We start from the raw sequence: 12,357 nt of genomic DNA on the forward strand, positions 1-12,357 counted from the left end.
GTACCCCAGTTCATTAAGTAGCATACTATCTTCAGTAGTATTCTGTATGTTACCCCAGTTCATTATGTAGGATACTATCTTCAGTAGTATTCTGTATGTTACCCCAGTTCATTATGTAGGATACTATCTTCAGTAGTATTCTGTATGTTACCCCAGTTCATTAAGTAGGATACTATCTTCAGTAGTATTCTGTATGTTACCCCAGTTCACCAGTTCATTATGTAGGATACTATCTTCAGTAGTATTCTGTATGTTACCCCAGTTCATTATGTAGGATACTATCTTCAGTAGTATTCTGTATGTTACCCCAGTTCATTATGTAGGATACTATCTTCAGTAGTATTCTGTATGTTACCCCAGTTCATTAAGTAGGATTAGTAGGATCTTCAGTAGTATTCTGTATGTTACCCCAGTTCATTATGTAGGATACTATCTTCAGTAGTATTCTGTATGTTACCCCAGTTCATTAAGTAGGATACTATCTTCAGTAGTATTCTGTATGTTACCCCAGTTCATTAAGTAGGATACTATCTTCAGTAGTATTCTGTATGTTACCCCAGTTCACCAGTTCATTAAGTAGAATACTATCTTCAGTAGTATTCTGTATGTTACCCCAGTTCATTAAGTAGGATACTATCTTCAGTAGTATTCTGTATGTTACCCCAGTTCATTATGTAGGATACTATCTTCAGTAGTATTCTGTATGTTACCCCAGTTCATTAAGTAGGATACTATCTTCAGTAGTATTCTGTATGTTACCCCAGTTCATTAAGTAGGATACTATCTTCAGTAGTATTCTGTATGTTACCCCAGTTCATTAAGTAGGATACTATCTTCAGTAGTATTCTGTATGTTACCCCAGTTCCCCAGTTTATTATGTAGGATACTATCTTCAGTAGTATTCTGTATGTTACCCCAGTTCATTAAGTAGGATACTATCTTCAGTAGTATTCTGTATGTTACCCCAGTTCATTAAGTAGGATACTATCTTCAGTAGTATTCTGTATGTTACCCCAGTTCACCAGTTCATTATGTAGGATACTATCTTCAGTAGTATTCTGTATGTTACCCCAGTTCATTATGTAGGATACTATCTTCAGTAGTATTCTGTATGTTACCCCAGTTCATTATGTAGGATACTATCTTCAGTAGTATTCTGTATGTTACCCCAGTTCATTATGTAGGATACTATCTTCAGTAGTATTCTGTATGTTACCCCAGTTCATTATGTAGGATACTATCTTCAGTAGTATTCTGTATGTTACCCCAGTTCATTATGTAGGATACTATCTTCAGTAGTATTCTGTATGTTACCCCAGTTCATTAAGTAGGATACTATCTTCAGTAGTATTCTGTATGTTACCCCAGTTCATTAAGTAGGATACTATCTTCAGTAGTATTCTGTATGTTACCCCAGTTCATTAAGTAGGATACTATCTTCAGTAGTATTCTGTATGTTACCCCAGTTCATTAAGTAGGATACTATCTTCAGTAGTATTCTGTATGTTACCCCAGTTCATTAAGTAGGATACTATCTTCAGTAGTATTCTGTATGTTACCCCAGTTCATTATGTAGGATACTATCTTCAGTAGTATTCTGTATGTTACCCCAGTTCATTAAGTAGGATACTATCTTCAGTAGTATTCTGTATGTTACCCCAGTTCATTATGTAGGATACTATCTTCAGTAGTATTCTGTATGTTACCCCAGTTCATTATGTAGGATACTATCTTCAGTAGTATTCTGTATGTTACCCTGTTCATTAAGTAGGATACTATCTTCAGTAGTATTCTGTATGTTACCCCAGTTCATTAAGTAGGATACTATCTTCAGTAGTATTCTGTATGTTACCCCAGTTCATTATGTAGGATACTATCTTCAGTAGTATTCTGTATGTTACCCCAGTTCATTATGTAGGATACTATCTTCAGTAGTATTCTGTATGTTACCCCAGTTCATTAAGTAGGATACTATCTTCAGTAGTATTCTGTATGTTACCCCAGTTCATTAAGTAGGATACTATCTTCAGTAGTATTCTGTATGTTACCCCAGTTCATTAAGTAGGATACTATCTTCAGTAGTATTCTGTATGTTACCCCAGTTCATTAAGTAGGATACTATCTTCAGTAGTATTCTGTATGTTACCCCAGTTCACCAGTTCATTAGTAGAGATACTATCTTCAGTAGTATTCTGTATGTTACCCCAGTTCATTAGTAGGTAGTATTCTGTTACCCCAGTTCATTATAGGATACTATCTTCAGTAGTATTCTGTATGTTACCCCAGTTCATTAAGTAGGATACTATCTTCAGTAGTATTCTGTATGTTACCCCAGTTCATTAAGTAGGATACTATCTTCAGTAGTATTCTGTATGTTACCCCAGTTCCCCAGTTTATTATGTAGGATACTATCTTCAGTAGTATTCTGTATGTTACCCCAGTTCATTAAGTAGGATACTATCTTCAGTAGTATTCTGTATGTTACCCCAGTTCATTAAGTAGGATACTATCTTCAGTAGTATTCTGTATGTTACCCCAGTTCACCAGTTCATTAAGTAGGATACTATCTTCAGTAGTATTCTGTATGTTACCCCAGTTCACCAGTTCATTATGTAGGATACTATCTTCAGTAGTATTCTGTATGTTACCCCAGTTCATTATGTAGGATACTATCTTCAGTAGTATTCTGTATGTTACCCCAGTTCATTAAGTAGGATACTATCTTCAGTAGTATTCTGTATGTTACCCCAGTTCATTAGTAGGATACTATCTTCAGTAGTATTCTGTATGTTACCCCAGTTCATTAGTAGGATACTATCTTCAGTAGTATTCTGTATGTTACCCCAGTTCATTATGTAGGATACTATCTTCAGTAGTATTCTGTATGTTACCCCAGTTCATTAGTAGGATACTATCTTCAGTAGTATTCTGTATGTTACCCCAGTTCATTAGTAGGATACTATCTTCAGTAGTATTCTGTATGTTACCCCAGTTCATTAAGTAGGATACTATCTTCAGTAGTATTCTGTATGTTACCCCAGTTCATTAAGTAGGATACTATCTTCAGTAGTATTCAGTTACCCCAGTTCACCAGTTCATTATGTAGGATACTATCTTCAGTAGTATTCTGTATGTTACCCCAGTTCATTAGTAGGATACTATCTTCAGTAGTATTCTGTATGTTACCCCAGTTCATTAAGTAGGATACTATCTTCAGTAGTATTCTGTATGTTACCCCAGTTCATTATGTAGGATACTATCTTCAGTAGTATTCTGTATGTTACCCCAGTTCATTATGTAGGATACTATCTTCAGTATTATTCTGTATGTTACCCCAGTTCATTAAGTAGGATACTATCTTCAGTAGTATTCTGTATGTTACCCCAGTTCACCAGTTCATTATGTAGGATACTATCTTCAGTAGTATTCTGTATGTTACCCCAGTTCATTATGTAGGATACTATCTTCAGTAGTATTCTGTATGTTACCCCAGTTCATTATGTAGGATACTATCTTCAGTAGTATTCTGTATGTTACCCCAGTTCATTAAGTAGGATACTATCTTCAGTAGTATTCTGTATGTTACCCCAGTTCATTAAGTAGGATACTATCTTCAGTAGTATTCTGTATGTTACCCCAGTTCACCAGTTCATTAGTAGTATTCTGTAGGATACTATCTTCAGTAGTATTCTGTATGTTACCCCAGTTCATTAAGTAGGATACTATCTTCAGTAGTATTACCCCAGTTCATTATGTAGGATACTATCTTCAGTAGTATTCTGTATGTTACCCCAGTTAGTAGGATACTATCTTCAGTAGTATTCTGTATGTTACCCCAGTTCATTAAGTAGGATACTATCTTCAGTAGTATTCTGTATGTTACCCCAGTTCATTAAGTAGGATACTATCTTCAGTAGTATTCTGTATGTTACCCCAGTTCATTAAGTAGGATACTTCATTATGTTACCCCAGTTCATTAAGTAGGATACTATCTTCAGTAGTATTCTGTATGTTACCCCAGTTCATTATGTAGGATACTATCTTCAGTAGTATTCTGTATGTTACCCCAGTTCATTAAGTAGGATACTATCTTCAGTAGTATTCTGTATGTTACCCCAGTTCACCAGTTCATTAAGTAGGATACTATCTTCAGTAGTATTCTGTATGTTACCCCAGTTCATTATGTAGGATACTATCTTCAGTAGTATTCTGTATGTTACCCCAGTTCATTAAGTAGGATACTATCTTCAGTAGTATTCTGTATGTTACCCCAGTTCATTATGTAGGATACTATCTTCAGTAGTATTCTGTATGTTACCCCAGTTCACCAGTTCATTATGTAGGATACTATCTTCAGTAGTATTCTGTATGTTACCCCAGTTCATTAAGTAGGATACTATCTTCAGTAGTATTCTGTATGTTACCCCAGTTCATTAAGTAGGATACTATCTTCAGTAGTATTCTGTATGTTACCCCAGTTCATTAAGTAGGATACTATCTTCAGTAGTATTCTGTATGTTACAGTTCCCAGTTCATTAAGTAGGATACTATCTTCAGTAGTATTCTGTATGTTACCCCAGTTCATTATGTAGGATACTATCTTCAGTAGTATTCTGTATGTTACCCCAGTTCATTAAGTAGGATACTATCTTCAGTAGTATTCTGTATGTTACCCCAGTTCATTATTAGGATACTATCTTCAGTAGTATTCTGTATGTTACCCCAGTTCACCAGTTCATTAAGTAGGATACTATCTTCAGTAGTATTCTGTATGTTACCCCCCAGTTCATTATGTAGGATACTATCTTCAGTAGTATTCTGTATGTTACCCCAGTTCATTAAGTAGGATACTATCTTCAGTAGTATTCTGTATGTTACCCCAGTTCATTAAGTAGGATACTATCTTCAGTAGTATTCTGTATGTTACCCCAGTTCATTAAGTAGGATACTATCTTCAGTAGTATTCTGTATGTTACCCCAGTTCATTATGTAGGATACTATCTTCAGTAGTATTCTGTATGTTACCCCAGTTCACCAGTTCATTATGTAGGATACTATCTTCAGTAGTATTCTGTATGTTACCCCAGTTCATTATGTAGGATACTATCTTCAGTAGTATTCTGTATGTTACCCCAGTTCACCAGTTCATTATGTAGGATACTATCTTCAGTAGTATTCTGTATGTTACCCCAGTTCATTATGTAGGATACTATCTTCAGGTTGTACAGATCAGAGCAGTGGTTCCCAAACTTTTTATAGTCCCGTACCCCTTCAAACATTCAACCTCCAGCTGTGTTCCCCCTCTAGCACCAGGGTCAGCTGTACCTCCTCTAGCACCAGGGTCAGCTGTCACCCCCTCTAGCACCAGGGTCAGCTGTACCCCTCTAGCACCAGGGTCAGGTCAGCACCAGGGTCAGCTGTACCTCCTCTAGCACCAGGGTCAGCTGTCACCCCCTCTAGCACCAGGGTCACCTGTACCCCCTCTAGCACCAGGGTCAGCTGTACCCCCTCTAGCACCAGGGTCACCTGTACCCCCTCTAGCACCGGGGTCAGCGCACTCTCAAATGTTGTTTTTTTGCCATCATTATAGGCCTGCCACACACACACACACACACACACACACACACACACAATACGATACATTTATTAAACATAAGAATGAGTGTGAGATTTTTTTTTACAACCCGGCTCCTGGGAAGTGACATAGAGCTCTTATAGGACCAGGACACAAATAATAATATAATAATAATCAATTTACATATAAAACCTCATTTGTTCATCGAAAATTGTGAACTTGTGTAACTCACCACAGGCTAATGAGAAGTGTGTACTTGAAAGGATGCACATTAATGTTGGGTTGTATTGTCAGAGTCTCAGCCTTAAATCATTTTCCACACACAGTCTGTGCCTGTATTTAGTTTTCATGCTAGTGAGGGCCGAGAATCCACTCTCACATAGGTACATGGTTGCAAAGGGCATCAGTGTCTTAACAGCACAATTTGCCAAGGCAGGATACTCTGGGCGCAGCCCTATCCAGAAATCTGGCAGTGGCTTCTGATTAAATTACATTTTCACAGAACCGCTTGTTGCAATTTCGATGAGGCTCTCTTGATCAGATATCGGTAAGTAGACTGGAGGCAAGGCATGAAAGGGATAATGAGTCCAGTTGTTTGTGTCATCCGTTTAGGAAAAGTACCTGCGTAATTGAGCCCCCAACTCACTCAGGTGCTTCACTATATCACATTTGACATTGTCCGTAAGCTTGAGTTCATTTGCACACATAAATCCATAAAATGATGGAAAGAACTGTGTGTTGTTCTTGTTAATGCAGACAGAGAAGAGCCTCAATTATCTCCAGCACATTGATCATAGCTGCGGAGAGTCTCTGTAATCCTAGATTCAGATCATTCAGGTGAGAAAAAACATCCCCCAGACAGGCCAGTCGTGTGAGAAACTCGTCATCATCAAGCGGTCAGACAAGTGAAAATTATGGTCAGTAAAGAAAACTTTGAGCTTGTCTCTCAATTGAAAAGAAATGTGTCAATACTTTGCCCCTTGATAACCAGCTCACTTCTGTATGTTGTAAAAGCGTTACATGGTCGCTGTCCATATCATTGCATAGTGCAGAAAATACACGAGAGTTCAGGGGCCTTGTTATAACAGAGTTAACCATTTTCACTGTAGTGTCCAAAACGTCTTTCAAGCTGTCAGGTTTTCCCTTGGCCTCTCGGTGGATGATGCAGTGTACCCAAGTGGAGTCGGGAGCAACTGCTTGCACATGCGTTACCACTCCACTATGTCTCCCTGTCATGGCTTTTGAGCCATCAGTACAGATACCAACACATCTTGACCACCAAAGTCCATTTGGTGTTCACATCAATGAACTATCATGGTGCAAACATACCAAGACAGTCGTGAAGAGGGCACAACAAAAACCTTTTCCCCATCAGGAGACTGAAAAGATTTGGCATGAGTCCCCAGATCCTCAAAAGGTTCGACAGCTGCACCATTGAGAGCATCCTGAATGGTTGCATCACCGCCTGGTATGGCAACTGCTCGGCATCTGACTGTATGGCGCTACAGAGGGTAGTGCATACAGCCCAGGACGTCACTGGGGCCAAGCTTTCTGCCATCCAGGACCTCTAAATTAAACTAAATGCCCATTAAATTGTCAGAGATTCCAGTCACCCAAGTCAATAGTCACTTCACACAGATTAACTCAACTAGCCTGTACCCCTACACACTGACTCAGTACCTGGTGTCCCCTGTATGTAGCCTCGTTATTGTTATTCTTATTGTGTTACTTTTTATTTTAGTCTACTTGGTAAATATTTTCTTCTTCTTGAACTGCACTTGTTGGAGAGGTTAAGGGCTTGTAAGTAAAGCATTTCACAGTAAAGTCTACTCTGTTGGTTAAGGGCTTGTAAGTCAGCGTTTCCACGGTAAAGTCTACACTTGTTGTATCTGTGACAAATAAAGTTTGATTTGTTGTCACAAAGCTGTCCAGTACTTTAAAAAATCCTCTGCTGTTGTCCTGGTTTCCAGTGGTTTGCAGAAGAGAAAGTCTTCCTTAACTCACCCCCCATAAACATAACGGACATATACCAGGAGCTGTGCCAGGTGTCTGTTGACTCATCCAGCTGTAAAGCATATAAATTACTGGCTTGTATGCAAAGCAGTAATTGTTTCAAAACATCTCCTGCCAGGTCACTGATGCGTTGTGAAACAGTGTTGTTTGATGAAGGCATTTTCTGTGTAGTTTTTTTGGGCCTTTTCCCCTAGCATTGTTCCATCCATATCTACGGCATCAGGAATAATGAAGTCCTCCACGATAGTATGGGGTTTGCCTGTCCTAGCCACTCGGTAGCTCACCATATACGATTCTTCTAGCCCCTTCTAATTAATGGTATCTGTTGTTTTTATACATGTCCTACTATTCAAAAGGCATCATAATTCTCGCTCAAAACTCCTGTGGCTTATTTTTACTCACCAGGATCAGCGTTTACTTCACATATTACTCACCTGGTTTTAAAAGAAACACATTTTCTCTCTTATTTTTCAAATTGGCATGTTTTGTTTCTAAATGTCTGAGCCAGAGTGAAGGTTTCATCGAGTTGTGAGATAATACTTGTGCACATATAACACACTTGTGGCTGAGGAAAGGCACTATTCCCAACACAAGTGGACCCCAAATCAATGTAGTTGTCATCATATTTGCGCCTCTTCGATGGGCCAACATCCAGGTCTGTTGTTCGGTGCTTTCCTGAGTAAGGAGGCAGTAGCTCTTGGGCTGCATCAGAGTCACAACTGTCAGTGTCACTGCTAGCTGGGCTAACAACCTGTCAGTGCTCATGCTAACATGCTAGCTGGGCTAACAACCTGTCAGTGTCCATGCTAACATGCTAGCTGAGCTAACAACCTGTCAGTGTCCATGCTAACATGCTAGCTGGGCTAACAACCTGTCAGTGTCCATGCTAACATGCTAGCTGAGCTAACAACCTGTCAGTGTCCATGCTAACATGCTAGCTGGGCTAACAACCTGTCAGTGTCCATGCTAACATGCTAGCTGAGCTAACAACCTGTCAGTGTCCATGCTAACATGCTAGCTGGGCTAACAACCTGTCAGTGTCCATGCTAACATGCTAGCTGGGCTAACAACAACATGTAGAATTACTGATGCTGGCATTGGATGTGCTTGTGGAAGCAGAACAACTTGTGTCGTCGACAGGTGTAGGTGTAGTACTGCGGGTAGTAGCAGTATTACAAGTAGAGCTGGTATGTGTCTCTATGGACTATTCTTTTTACTATTTATCCATTTCCGAAACAAATGGAACGAACAGCAACTACGTTTGGCTACATACGGACCATTAATTAGAGAGAGTAACAATTCATGTGATTGCATGTCATTGTGTTGTTATTTTGCTCGTCTCACAGTACGCACATTGCAATTTATTGCCCAGGCTACATCGGTAGTCCTCATGCCTCCTTGCAGCATGCCTGAGGCACGTTCACGCAGATGAGCAGGGGCCCTGTGCATCTGTCTTTTGGTGCTTTTCAGAGTCAGGAGAAAGGACTCCTTTAGTAGCGACATGCGGAGAACTATAGACAATGTCCTCGTGAATAGCATGCCGCGACATGTGGAGAACTATAGACAATGTCCTCGTGAATAGCATGCCGCGACATGTGGAGAACTATAGACAATGTCCTCGTGAATAGCATGCCGCGACATGTGGAGAACTATAGACAATGTCCTCGTGAATAGCATGCCGCGACATGTGGAGAACTATAGACAATGTCCTCGTGAATAGCATGCCGCGACATGTGGAGAACTATAGATAATGTCCTCGTGAATAGCATGCCGCGACATGTGGAGAACTATAGACAATGTCCTCGTGAATAGCATGCCGCGACATGTGGAGAACTATAGACAATGTCCTCGTGAATAGCATGCCGCGACATGTGGAGAACTATAGACAATGTCCTCGTGAATAGCATGCCGCGACATGTGGAGAACTATAGACAATGCAGGGGCGTCTCGGACCCCACAGCTAACGTCCATGTGGAGAACTATAGACAATGCAGGGGCGTCTCGGACCCCACAGCTAACGTCCATGTGGAGAACTATAGACAATGCAGGGGCGTCTCGGACCCCACAGCTAACGTCCATGTGGAGAACTATAGACAATGCAGGGGCGTCTCGGACCCCACAGCTAAAGTCCATGTGGAGAACTATAGACAATGCAGGGCGTCTCGGACCCCACAGCTAACGTCCATGTGGAGAACTATAGACAATGCAGGGGCGTCTCGGACCCCACAGCTAACGTCCATGTGGAGAACTATAGACAATGCAGGGGCGTCTCGGACCCCACAGCTAACGTCCATGTGGAGAACTATAGACAATGCAGGGGCGTCTCGGACCCCACAGCTAACGTCCATGTGGAGAACATAAAGGTGGGGAGTTGGAGTCGTTCAGTTAGAGTTTCTTCTTGATTTGATGCCATCACTTCTCAGTTCCACAGTGTTTTCTGACAAAGGTGTTGATGTTTGTAGTTTCTGTTCCTTGCTTTTACCATTTCAACTGCGGCTGGTAATATCAAAGTGTCTGCAAAAGGTTTCATAGCGCGGCGGGCTTTCACCGTGCGAATGATTCAAGAGCAGCGGTCAAGTGAGGCAATTTGTCACAATCTAAGGTCACTCTGTATTTGAATTTTAACTATTCGATTTTAATACATTTCGTTGAGGATTCTTAAGGGAAAGTTACTCACCAGGATGAGCGTTTACTTCACATATTACTCACCTGGTTTTAAATGAACACATTTTCTCTCTGAGGCCACATGCCCATGCATAATAACGCATCATTGTTGTCGTAATAGCTAAAGATTAAACCCTTTTAAAAATAAAAACATTTCACACTTTTTTTAATCATTGCATTATTCAAGTGTGCAATCTGGTTTAATTGAAAAGCTCCTGTATAGTTTGAATATCTTGCTTACATTTATATACTACTATATACACTATGGTTTGCACTTCAGGTTAATAGATGCACACACGCATGTAGCATGAATGAGGCTTTGCCCACACCACATCCAAGGTAATGTAAGGATAATGTAAGGATCATGTAAACTTGTGTAGCTCATAATTTGTAACTCAACTCAACTAAGCTGGATCCCCATTTTCAGTAGCTAATTGCATTATTGCGTTGCGTATAAATTAGGCTTCAAAGACAAGCTGCTAATCTGATGTAGAAGAAAAGCAGCACATTTTGTGTAATAAGGCCTTTAAATGTTTTCATGACAGACTTGAATTGATTTTCTCCTCTCTTCCGAAAGGTATGTTCACTACAGCTTCTTCAATGAAAGGCTCAATGGGTAAGATCAAGTTTCTGTTAATTTATTACACCCTAATGATGCTATAATGTGGATTTTCTGATGGATTCATATTCACAGGGGTTGGTTTGACTCTTCCAACAGAGATATCCCAGTTGATGAGGACCAGAGGAACACCAGGTTAGTTGATATGAACTGAGAAATCCTCCCAACAAGTCATGATACTTGGTACTTCAAAACGCTCTTTCCTATATTTCCTTAATGTTACCCATTAGATCATTTACAGAGATAACAGAGATGTACTGCACACAGTTACTAGTGGTGGGCAACAATCAAATCAAATCAAATCAAATTTATTTATATAGCCCTTCGTACATCAGCTGATATCTCAAAGTGCTGTACAGAAACCCAGCCTAAAACCCCAAACAGCAAACAATGCAGGTGTAAAAGCACGGTGGCTAGGAAAAACTCCCTAGAAAGGCCAAAACCTAGGAAGAAACCTAGAGAGGAACCGGGCTATGTGGGGTGGCCAGTCCTCTTCTGGCTGTGCCGGGTAGAGATTATAACAGAACATGACCAAGATGTTCAAATGTTCATAAATGACCAGCATGGTCAAATAATAATAAGGCAGAACAGTTGAAACTGGAGCAGCAGCACAGTCAGATGGACTGGGGACAGCAAGGAGCCATCATGTCAGGTAGTCCTGGGGCACGGTCCTAGGGCTCAGGTCCTCCGAGAGAGAGAAAGAAAAGAGAGAATTAGAGAGAGCATATGTGGGGTGGCCAGTCCTCTTCTGGCTGTGCCAGGTGGAGATTATAACAGAACGTGGCCAAGATGTTCAAATGTTCATAAATGACCAGCATGGTTGAATAATAGTAAGGCAGAACAGTTGAAACTGGAGCAGGAGCATGGCCAGGTGGACTGGGGACAGCAAGGAGTCCTCATGTCAGGTAGTCCTGGGACATGGTCCTAGGGCCCAGGCCAGTTGAAACTGGAGCAGCAGCATGGCCAGGTGGACTGGGGACAGCAAGGAGTCATCATGTCAGGTAGTCCTGGGGCATGGTTCTAGGGCTCAGGTCCTCCGAGAGAGAGAAAGAAAGAGAGAAGGAGAGAATTAGAGAACGCACACTTAGATTTACACAGGACACCGAATAGGACAGGAGAAGTACTCCAGATAAACAAACTGACCCTAGCCCCCGACACATAAACTACTGCAGCATAAATACTGGAGGCTGAGACAGGAGGGGTCAGGAGACACTGTGGCCCCATCCGAGGACACCCCCGGACAGGGCCAAACAGGAAGGATATAACCCCACCCACTTTGCCAAAGCACAGCCCCCACACCACTAGAGGGAAATCTTCAACCACCAACTTACCATCCTGAGACAAGGCCGAGTATAGCCCACAAAGATCTCCGACACGGTACAACCCAAGGGGTGGGGGGAACCCAGACAGGCCGACCACAACAGTGAATCAACCCACCCAGGTGACGCATCCCCCCAGGGACGGCACGAGAGAGCCCCAGCAAGCC

General features: G+C 41.1%; 1 long non-coding RNA gene across 1 annotated transcript in view; it reads left to right on the forward strand.

The window, feature by feature from the left end:
* Nucleotides 1–11,101, forward strand: part of LOC123995968 — a 28,522-nt gene extending 17,421 nt beyond the window's left edge. The window contains exons 2-3 of the long non-coding RNA XR_006831930.1: nucleotides 10,830–10,868; nucleotides 10,971–11,101. This is a non-coding gene — a long non-coding RNA (uncharacterized LOC123995968). The remainder of the gene's footprint in view (nucleotides 1–10,829; nucleotides 10,869–10,970) is intronic.
* Nucleotides 11,102–12,357: the final 1,256 nt, after the last annotated feature.

This window comes from Oncorhynchus gorbuscha, linkage group LG14, assembly GCF_021184085.1.
Source record: "Oncorhynchus gorbuscha isolate QuinsamMale2020 ecotype Even-year linkage group LG14, OgorEven_v1.0, whole genome shotgun sequence".
Classification (NCBI taxonomy): Eukaryota; Metazoa; Chordata; class Actinopteri; order Salmoniformes; family Salmonidae; genus Oncorhynchus; species Oncorhynchus gorbuscha.